Source organism: Lycium barbarum, chromosome 4 (genome assembly GCF_019175385.1).
Source record: "Lycium barbarum isolate Lr01 chromosome 4, ASM1917538v2, whole genome shotgun sequence".
NCBI lineage: Eukaryota > Viridiplantae > Streptophyta > Magnoliopsida > Solanales > Solanaceae > Lycium > Lycium barbarum.
The window spans coordinates 59,238,583-59,248,132 of NC_083340.1; positions in this window are offsets into that span (position 1 = coordinate 59,238,583).

Sequence of the window (9,550 nt, forward strand, 5' to 3'; positions counted from 1 at the left end):
AATAGTGTAATATGACCATGATTATGGAGGAATTAAAGTGAAATTGTGAAATGTGGATAACATAGATGAATGATGATTGTTGCTTATGATATTGTGAATGTTGTTATGGATGTTTGGGAGTTGATAGGTAATATGAGGAAAGTTGTATAAACAAAGGAACTGCTGCCCAATTTTCTCTAGCCTTAGTAAGCATGTTCTTATAATCGATTAGCTAATGTTAATACGAACTTTCTTGAAGGTAGAAACGCGAGCATCGAAGGAGAACGATCAAACGATAGAAAAGCTAAACGAAAGAGGTATGTAAGGCTAATCCTTTCCTTCTAAGGCATGAATCCTATGGCATGAATCTTCCTATTTTTCCATAATCTTCCTAAATAACGGAAATTACGAGTCCATGACTATAAAGAGCTGCATACGCACATGATAAAGAAAAGAGATAGGATACGAGCATGATAATGATGATGATGAGTTTAAGTATAGAGAATCCTCGAGTAATATATGATGTACATGAGGTTTATGCTCCTAAGAACGGTGCCAATTGATTCTTTTCATTGTGTACGCTCACCTTAAAATGTTAGTCCCCTCAAGGTGAGACATAATGACTATGATCACTCCATAATGTAATCGGGGGTTCACGACCTTATGTCACCCCGACATCGCAATAGTTACCTTCAAGTTCTAATGTATGTTTTGATGATAAATGTATAATGATGCTAAGTTATGATAAGGTCATGATGTTCCTATGAGATGTACAGTAATGTTAAGTTTATGATGTGCTCACGATGATACAATTCCACTGTGCCTAAATGGCCGGACATGTCACCGCAAAGGCGGGCTACTTGTGATTCCACCGTGCCCAAATGGCCGGACATGCCACCGCTAAGGTGGGCTGCTTATGATTCCACCGCGCCTAGAAGGCCGGACACGATCACCACTAGTGGGAGGCATATGATGGTTACCTGGACGCGGTTTAACGATGATGATTTATATGATACGATGATGTATGCACTATGATGATACATGTACTATGATTATATATGATATATGTATGAAATGTATCCACCCTTAAAAGTTAAGCAGGTTATATCTTCATCTTATGTCTTACGATTTCTCTATTATGTTCATTTCATTCATACCTTACATTCTCAGTACAATATTCATACTGACGTCCGTTTTCTTTGGACGTTATGTTCATGCCCACAGGTAGGCAGGGAGGTGATCTAGACTTGTAGGAGCTATTAGCTGACTTGAGAGCACTCCATTGTTCCGGAGGTGCCATTGATTTATCCTTTTGTGTATATATATATATGTTTTGGGCATGATCGGGTCCTGTCCCGTCCATATGTCTAGTACTTTAGTAGAGGCTCGTAGATACGCATGTGTAGGTAGTATAGTCTCACGATTTTTCCCACGTGTATATATATATATATATATTTTGATAGCCGAAGGGCTTATGTATATAAAGGTAATTATGTTTCAAAGTGAAAAATGGTTTTCCTAGGATTTGAGTATAAGATTAATGAATGAACACTTGATGTGTACGATGGGTAATGGTACGAGCGGTGCTCGGTGGTTAGCCCCGGGTACTCGTCATGGCCCCTAGTCGGGTCGTGACAGTGCTCGAGACGGTGTTTCCTTGTGTCGATTATTCAGGAGACAGTATAGCTCAATTATGAATTGTGTATGGGCCCAGGTTAATCAGTGAGATGTAAATCCAAGCATAGGAGTGCTAGGACATTAGTGGTCGGGCACTCGTCACGACTCATCGGTTTGGGTCGTGACAAAAGTGGTATCAGAGCAGTTCGTCCTAGGGATTGTCTACAGACCGTGTTCGGTAGAGTCCTGGTTATGGGTGTGAAGCCGGCCACACTTATAAATAGGAAGCTGCAGGGCATTTAGGAATTATTGACCTTTCTTTCTATCTTAGATCGTGCGATAGAGCCAGAGTCTAGGAGAAATCATTTATGACCCTTTTTCCTGCAGGTAAGTGCAGATTAACGAAAGATGAAGAGATCAGCCTCAGACAGTAGGGTTGCTAAGAAGGTCCCCAGAGTAGATCCAGGACCCCAGGCTCCAGGACCGAGCAGGAGGAGCCTCAATTATTCCATTAAGACTGATCCCTCAGAGGAACCAACGACGATTCCTCCAGAGTTTTTGACTTCCAGGGAGGGGGACCCCTCAGGTGACAGTTATGACACGGAACCGTCTGAGGGTTCGTCTGGGACACCGGAGGAGGATATCCCCGAGGCCATACTAGCTGCTCCTGTGGCAGAGAACTACGTCAGACCAGCTACCCTGGTGAGTGTTACAGATTACTCTAGCCCTCTATCCTGACCGTCGGTAAAGCAGGAGTTGCCCGATTATCCATATCCCTCGGACTCAGATGAGAGAGATGATGAAAACCAGACGAGCAGATGGTGGGTAGACAATGACGAAGAGCACACTTCACTTTATAGTCCACCAGATCAGACTAGAGACCGATCGACCACAGGTATACGAGTCTTTATTGGAGATTTCTATGTATGTGCATTTGCTGTAGATTATTACTTAATAGCGACTAGCGGAAATCCTAAAGGGACCGATAACCAAGTATTTATAAGTAATGGCGACCAAGGTGTTTTCGCCACCATTGGGGATCCTGATATTTAGGATGGAAGGTACGCATACAGACAGATGAACGGTGAATATTAAGGATTGAAAAGGCCAAAATAGTATTTATGTAGTCAGAAGAGTAATAGATCCTTTCTAATTCGGAGGGAGATGCATTACGAGAATGTTTTGGAATCTGTTAAGACGTCAACTTGCTCTAGATTATGTGATGAAGGTCATGCAGTAAGGTGTGTGCAACTCATACTAGCACTAACGCATCAGATATGCAATTCAGACTCGGTCATGCAGTAAGGGCCCCCGATATACCCTCTTGTCACAAAAAAACATATGCAACTCAGACTCGGCAATGCTCCAGGAAGAAGTGGAGCTCACCAATCAAAACTGGTACCTGGAGGCAGCCTACAATGAAAGGTCCTCGTCTCGTCTATCTACACCTGCGAGCATGAACGCAGCATCCACAAGAAGGGACGTCAGTACGAGCAATGTACTGAGTTTGTAAGGAATGAATAGTAGTATGATATCAGAATGAAGATAACATAAGATGAAGTAAGTAATTATACCTCATACTCTTCTTACGATCTCTATCATGTAAACTACTTGTCTACAGGGAAAACATTTCATACATATCCATACACAACATACATACACATGCATTCATATACACGTACTATATATGCATCTGTCTTATCCGTACTTGGCCCTTGCGGGACTCGATATTATCCATACTCGGCCCTTGCGGGACTCGATGTTAAACGTACTCGACCTTGCGGGACTCGATGTTATTCGTACTCAGCTCTTGCGGGACTAGATGTTATCCATACTCGGCCCTTGCGGGACTCGATGTTATGCATACTCGGCCCTTGCGAGACTCGATGCTATACCCAACTGATCAGTGGGAGTGCAATGCATACATATATACATATACATAAAAATACATAAATGAAATCAACATCATAATTAACATTATTATTATCACTATCACTATATCATTCCTTAGAAGATCAACTATCGTAAGGTGAAGTCGACAATGTCATGAGAGTCTCGAGAATCATGAACTTAGATAGCATTAGAAATAGAATCGTCATCGCTATATCTTACCTCGAAAGAACAAGAATTATGAGGTGAGATCAATCTCAAAGAATAGTCTCAAATTTGGGTTGTGTCACTGTAGCACGCGTTTCTGCTCTGTCAGCTGAACTTGTAATGTCCATAATTCTTTGCTCTGATCTCGTATCGACGAGCGTTTCGTTGCGTTGGAAATTAGACTCAACGAACTTCAACTTTTTCCAAATTTAAGACAAATTTATTTTCTTCGATTTGCTTGGTCCCGGAGTTTCTCATAGGTTATTATATGAACGTAAACTGTCATGACCATAGGATTACTTCATATAATATCATATCTCCTTGAAGGGAACTCCAGTATCCATACTTAGAATCTCCAACACTTATAAATTTCCACGTACGAAACTACGGGGTGTAACATTCTCCCCCCCTTCAAAAACATTCGTCCTCGAATGTAAAAGTAGAGTTCGCACTGGGGTAAATGTCTGTGTTCTTACCTGCATTCACTGGTAATCACTTTTCTCGCTTGCTCAATTAAAATAGAACTTATTCAAATTACGCAGGTTATCTTTCTTCCTTTGTTGTTTGCACTTTTATACGATACATACTTTCATTCAGAATTTCTTGTTCTCACCGATATCCCCTAACTTCGTCTTCTTAGAGTTTAGTTCATTCTCATTCCTTCCTTTTGGTATCCTCGAACTAGTCATATCACAACATCATTTTCTTTCCATAGTAGTCAAATTAATCCTTGCGATACTTTATCTATGAACTAGTTTTGACACCAGAATTTTTTTCTTAACTCCTCTTGCCCTTAGTTGGATTTCTTGCACTTGCGCTGGCTGACGGTAGCTCTTGCACTTATATCAAATGTCTTAAATATCTTCCTTAAGGATTCCTTCCTACAACTCACCCTTAATGTTTCCGATTCCTTAGTTTGGCTAATAAATTAGGAGCGAACTCTTAACTAAGGGTCTTTGTCCTGTAGTGAATTCAAATCGCTTCGTTCTTTCCTTATTTGTAGCCTCCATTCCTCCCCCCCCCCCTTTTTTTTAAGGGAAGCCATTATTTTACTTGTTCCACGAGGGTTCATTGTCACCAACTTGTTTCGACCAAACGCAATATCCTTTGATCATTTCCTTTGGGATTCTCCCTTTATTTTTTTGAGCTTTGCCTGACTCTCACTTAATAAGTCTAATGCACTTATTTGTTGTTTCGGTTTATCAGTCAGGCAGATCTCTTAATTTTTTAAATGCTCGTCTCCTCTATTTATATCCTTGAATCCCTTTCTTGCGATCTTATCTCCATCTACTTCCATGAGTTCTCCTTGCATTTCCTTAGCTCATCTTGCTTCGTAGCTCCCTATTACTTTTCGATTGCCCCATTGTCGGGTGTCATAATTCCTCCAATGCCTTATCCAGTCAATCCTTGTCTTCGTCATGAAATACCTATAAAGTGTATCCTGTCATTCACTTCTCATTTCCCTTTATGATATCATAACTTGCTCGTATATATGTCTATTCCTCTATTTTCATCCTATTTCCTTTGTAATCGTATCTCTATTCCAGGCCCACTGTCTTATGCCATCACTGTCTACCTTTGGCCAACCTTACTAATTTATTAAACTTCCTCTTATCGTCGATGGTCACATAACTTCCTTTAATCAATTCATAACCGCAGTTTCTCGTACTTCTGTCTTCCTTTATTTCCTTTGCTCTTAAGGTGCTCTTTCCCATCTGCCACTTAATAATATCTACCTAGAAGTCTGCAAAACATTCCACTATGAGTACAAACCCATCTTGATCTCGTATAGATATATTTACTTCTAGGGTGAAACTTCCCGTACTCATTAACTTCCTTCTCCATATCAGTATTTCTCTGTTACATCTTACTAACCAATCCAATCTATAAATCGTAATACCTTATTTGAGTTCCTAATGCTAACTTTCCTTATCTTTCCAATAGGTCTCAATCCCCCGAAATCTCGGATGCAACTCATTCCAGTTCCTTTAACTGCTAATCATTTTTCCCTCCAGGGTTCCTCCTTTAAATTAAATTAAAATCATTCTAAAACTTCTCCTTGAAAGCATCTCATAGTTGTTCCCTCAATCATGACTTACCAAACGGCTAATGGTCATATTTTTCCTTTACTCTTTCTCTATAAACATGCAAACATTTCAATTTGTGAAAATTTCGGCAGAGTTTCCTCTATAATTCTTATTACCTCATTCGTGTACATAGTCCAGAAAACACATCCAATGCCCCACAGAGCAATCACAAATACCCATCATATCTTGCTCAAGTTCTTATATCAACGTCTATCCATACTAATAAAACAGGAAACATACCTTTCGTATGAACAACTTCAATTCTCAGCAATTATCTCGTAGCGACATAATCAACTGCTTATCCATGATCAAAACATTTGGGGTTAGAATCAGGGACATCATATCCTATGATTTAGCTCTATGGCACGATCTAAGATGAGAAAGAAGGGTCAATCCTTCCTAAATGCCTTGCAGCCTCCTGTTTATAAGTGTGGTGCACTGCACACCATAAACAAGACTCTGCTAGACACGGCTTGTAGACAACCCTTGGACAGAACTACTCTGATACCAATTTGTCACACCCCACCCTTGGTAAGGCGTGATTGGCACCCGACACCTTACATGAACCGAGCAAACCAACTTATAACTCTCGTCCTTCATATCTCAAATGGAAATAATAAGATCAAGAGGCTAAATATGAACATAATATCACACATAAGTAAATGTACAATAGACCCATGATGCCGACATTACTATTGTCACACTGACTGGGCTGTACACAGGAACTGTCTGCAAAGCCTCTATGAACATGACTGTAGTATATAAGTCAGGACAGGGCCCCTGACATACCCTATTGTCACAAAAAAACATATGTAACTCAGACTCGGAAATTCTCCAGGAAGAAGTAGAGCTCACCAATCAAATCTGGTACCTGAAGGCAGCCTACGATGAAACATCCTCGTCTCGTCTATCTAAACCTGCGGGCATGAACGCAGCGTCCACCAGAAGGGACGTCAGTATGAGTAATGTACTGAGTATGTAAGGCATGAATAGTAGTATGATATCAGAATGAAGATAACATAAGGTGAAGTAAGTAATTATACCTCGTACTCTTCTTGAGATCTCTATCATGTAAACTACTCGTCTATAGGAAAAACATTTCATACACATCCTATCACGACCTAACTAGGGCCGCGACGGGTGCCTAGGGGCTAACCACCGAGCACCACTCGTACTATTACTTCTTAGACTCATGCAACAATCATTTATCGATTTCATGCTTATTTTACAAAAGAAACTGCTTTTCATTACAAAACATAATACTTTTATACAATAACATATATCAATATATTTACACAATATCCACGTCGTGAAGCCACATAACCCACATTGCGTATCTACGGGCCTCTATTGGATTACACACACAACTGTACACAAAAGATTCATCATGAGCACCTCCGGAACAAGGGAGTGCTTTCAGTCAGCTAACAACTTCTAAGAGTCCGGAGCAAGGTCTTTTCCCTGTCTACCTGTGGGCATGAACAGAGCGTCCAAAGAAAACGGACGTCAGTTCGAACATTGTACTGAGTATGTAAGGTAGGAATGAAATGAACAACGTCATAGAAGCATCATGAATCATAAGAAAAGATATAACCTGCTTGAGTGTTATAAGCAACATACTTTTTACATATATCATATTTTACATCATCATAGTATATGTTTTGTCATATCCCATATATCATCACATTCATCATCACATACATCATCACATACTTCATCGCGTACATCGTCACATCGTACTCCGCACCATTACCCGCGTCCGGGTAATCCTCATATGCTGCCCACAAGTGGTGATCATGCCCGGCCATCTAGGCTCGGTGTAAACATAGCAGCCCGCATCAGCGGTGACATGCCCGGCCATATAGGCGTGGTGGAATCATACGCAGCCCGCATTCGCGGTGACATACCCGGCAAAATAGGCACGGTGGAATCTTATCATCACAAAATCAATCATAACACATCACTATTACACATCTCATAAGATAGCATCATCTTATCATTTCTTGGTATCTTATACATATCATCATCATATTACAAACTAGCATTGGTAATCATCTTATAGACATATCATATATTAGCATTAAGAGCCTACGTTAAGCTTTAAAGGCAACCACACTATGTCGAGGTGACATAAGGTCGTGAACCCCCGATTATATTATGAACGTTTATGAGTATCGTGCCTCGCCTTGAAGGAAATAGAGCATAAGGCGAGTGTTAACAAAGATAATATCACTAGCCTTATAGGAACATCATGCCACAATTTCTTGAATCACTATACTCTAGCTCATTATCATCAACATCATATTCACATGTAATTCAATATATATATAAAGGACTCGTAGGCTTCGTTTTGTAGAAGGATTATATAAGACTTGAAGGATTCATGCCTTTTGTAAGAAAAGATAAGCCTCACATACCTTTGTCGTTTAACTATGCTATCGTTTTCTTGATTTCCTTTGATGTCACGTCTCTACCTTCAACAGAGAATTCGTACCATCATTAGTCAATCGACGAGAAGAACGCGCTACTATTTCTAGGGAAAATTGGGCAGTATTTCCTTTGTTTCTAATACTTTTCCCATGTTTCATTTCAACTACCAAACATTCACAACAACACTCACAATATCGTATCAACGATCGTAATTTATCTACATTTACCACATTCCACCATTTTTCTCCAATTTCTCCACATTTATGGGTTTTAGCTCATCATCACATTTTCTCATACATCACACCTATTTCATGGTCTACACGTTATTTATGACATATTTATACTCCCAACTCATCAACATTCATAATTTAATCCAACTATCATTCAACTATGACACTATTAACATTTTCTGACCCATTTACTAAACTCTTCTATAATCCAAGTGTTTCAACGTATAAATACTTCAATCATCATGAGAAAGTCATAAAACGTACCGTAGATGTCGTAGGAACGAGCCTTGAGTAGCCATACTCTTCTATACCAAAAACCCTACTTCACTTCCTTTGCAATTTCTTGGTGTAGATAAACTTTAATGAGTTTCACACTCTTGATTTCATGGATTTGGTGTTGTTGATCTTGATTTTCCTTTGATTCTCTTGTGGATGAATATTAGAGAGTATTCTATATGTTTCTTAAAGTGTGGAGTGAAAATGAAATGAATGGAATGAAAAAGGGTCCCTTATAGTTAACTTAAAATCTGATTTTTATGAACAGTAGTCGAAGTGCACAATGGCCGTAAACCCAGTTTACGGGCTGTATTCTGGTTTACGGTCCGTCTTTCACGATCGTATTTAAGCATAACAGAACCAGAAAGGTTTGCTGGAGGTCGTGGTAGTTTACGGTCACAGTTTATGGTCCGTATTCTGAGTCGTATTTAACCATTTAGACATTTGGCAGAAAGTTGAAGTTTTGGAATATTGAAAGACGATAGCAGTTTACGGTCCGTAAACCACTTTACGGGCCGTATTCTATTTTACGACCAATTGGGCCGAAGTGTAAATCTGCATCTTTTGCATTTTAAAAACTTATAAGTAGTCATCTCCTTCTTAGTAAAACACCGTACCCTCATACTCTTCGTTGGTCTATTCATTGTACGTTCACGGAGAAATTTCCGATGTGTAACACATCCATACACAAAAAAATACATACACATGCATTCACATACACTTACTATACATACATCTGTCTTATCCGTACTCGGCCCTTGCGGGACTCGATATTAAACGTACTAGGCCCTTGCGGGACTCGATGTTATCCGTACTCAGCCCTTGCGGGACTCG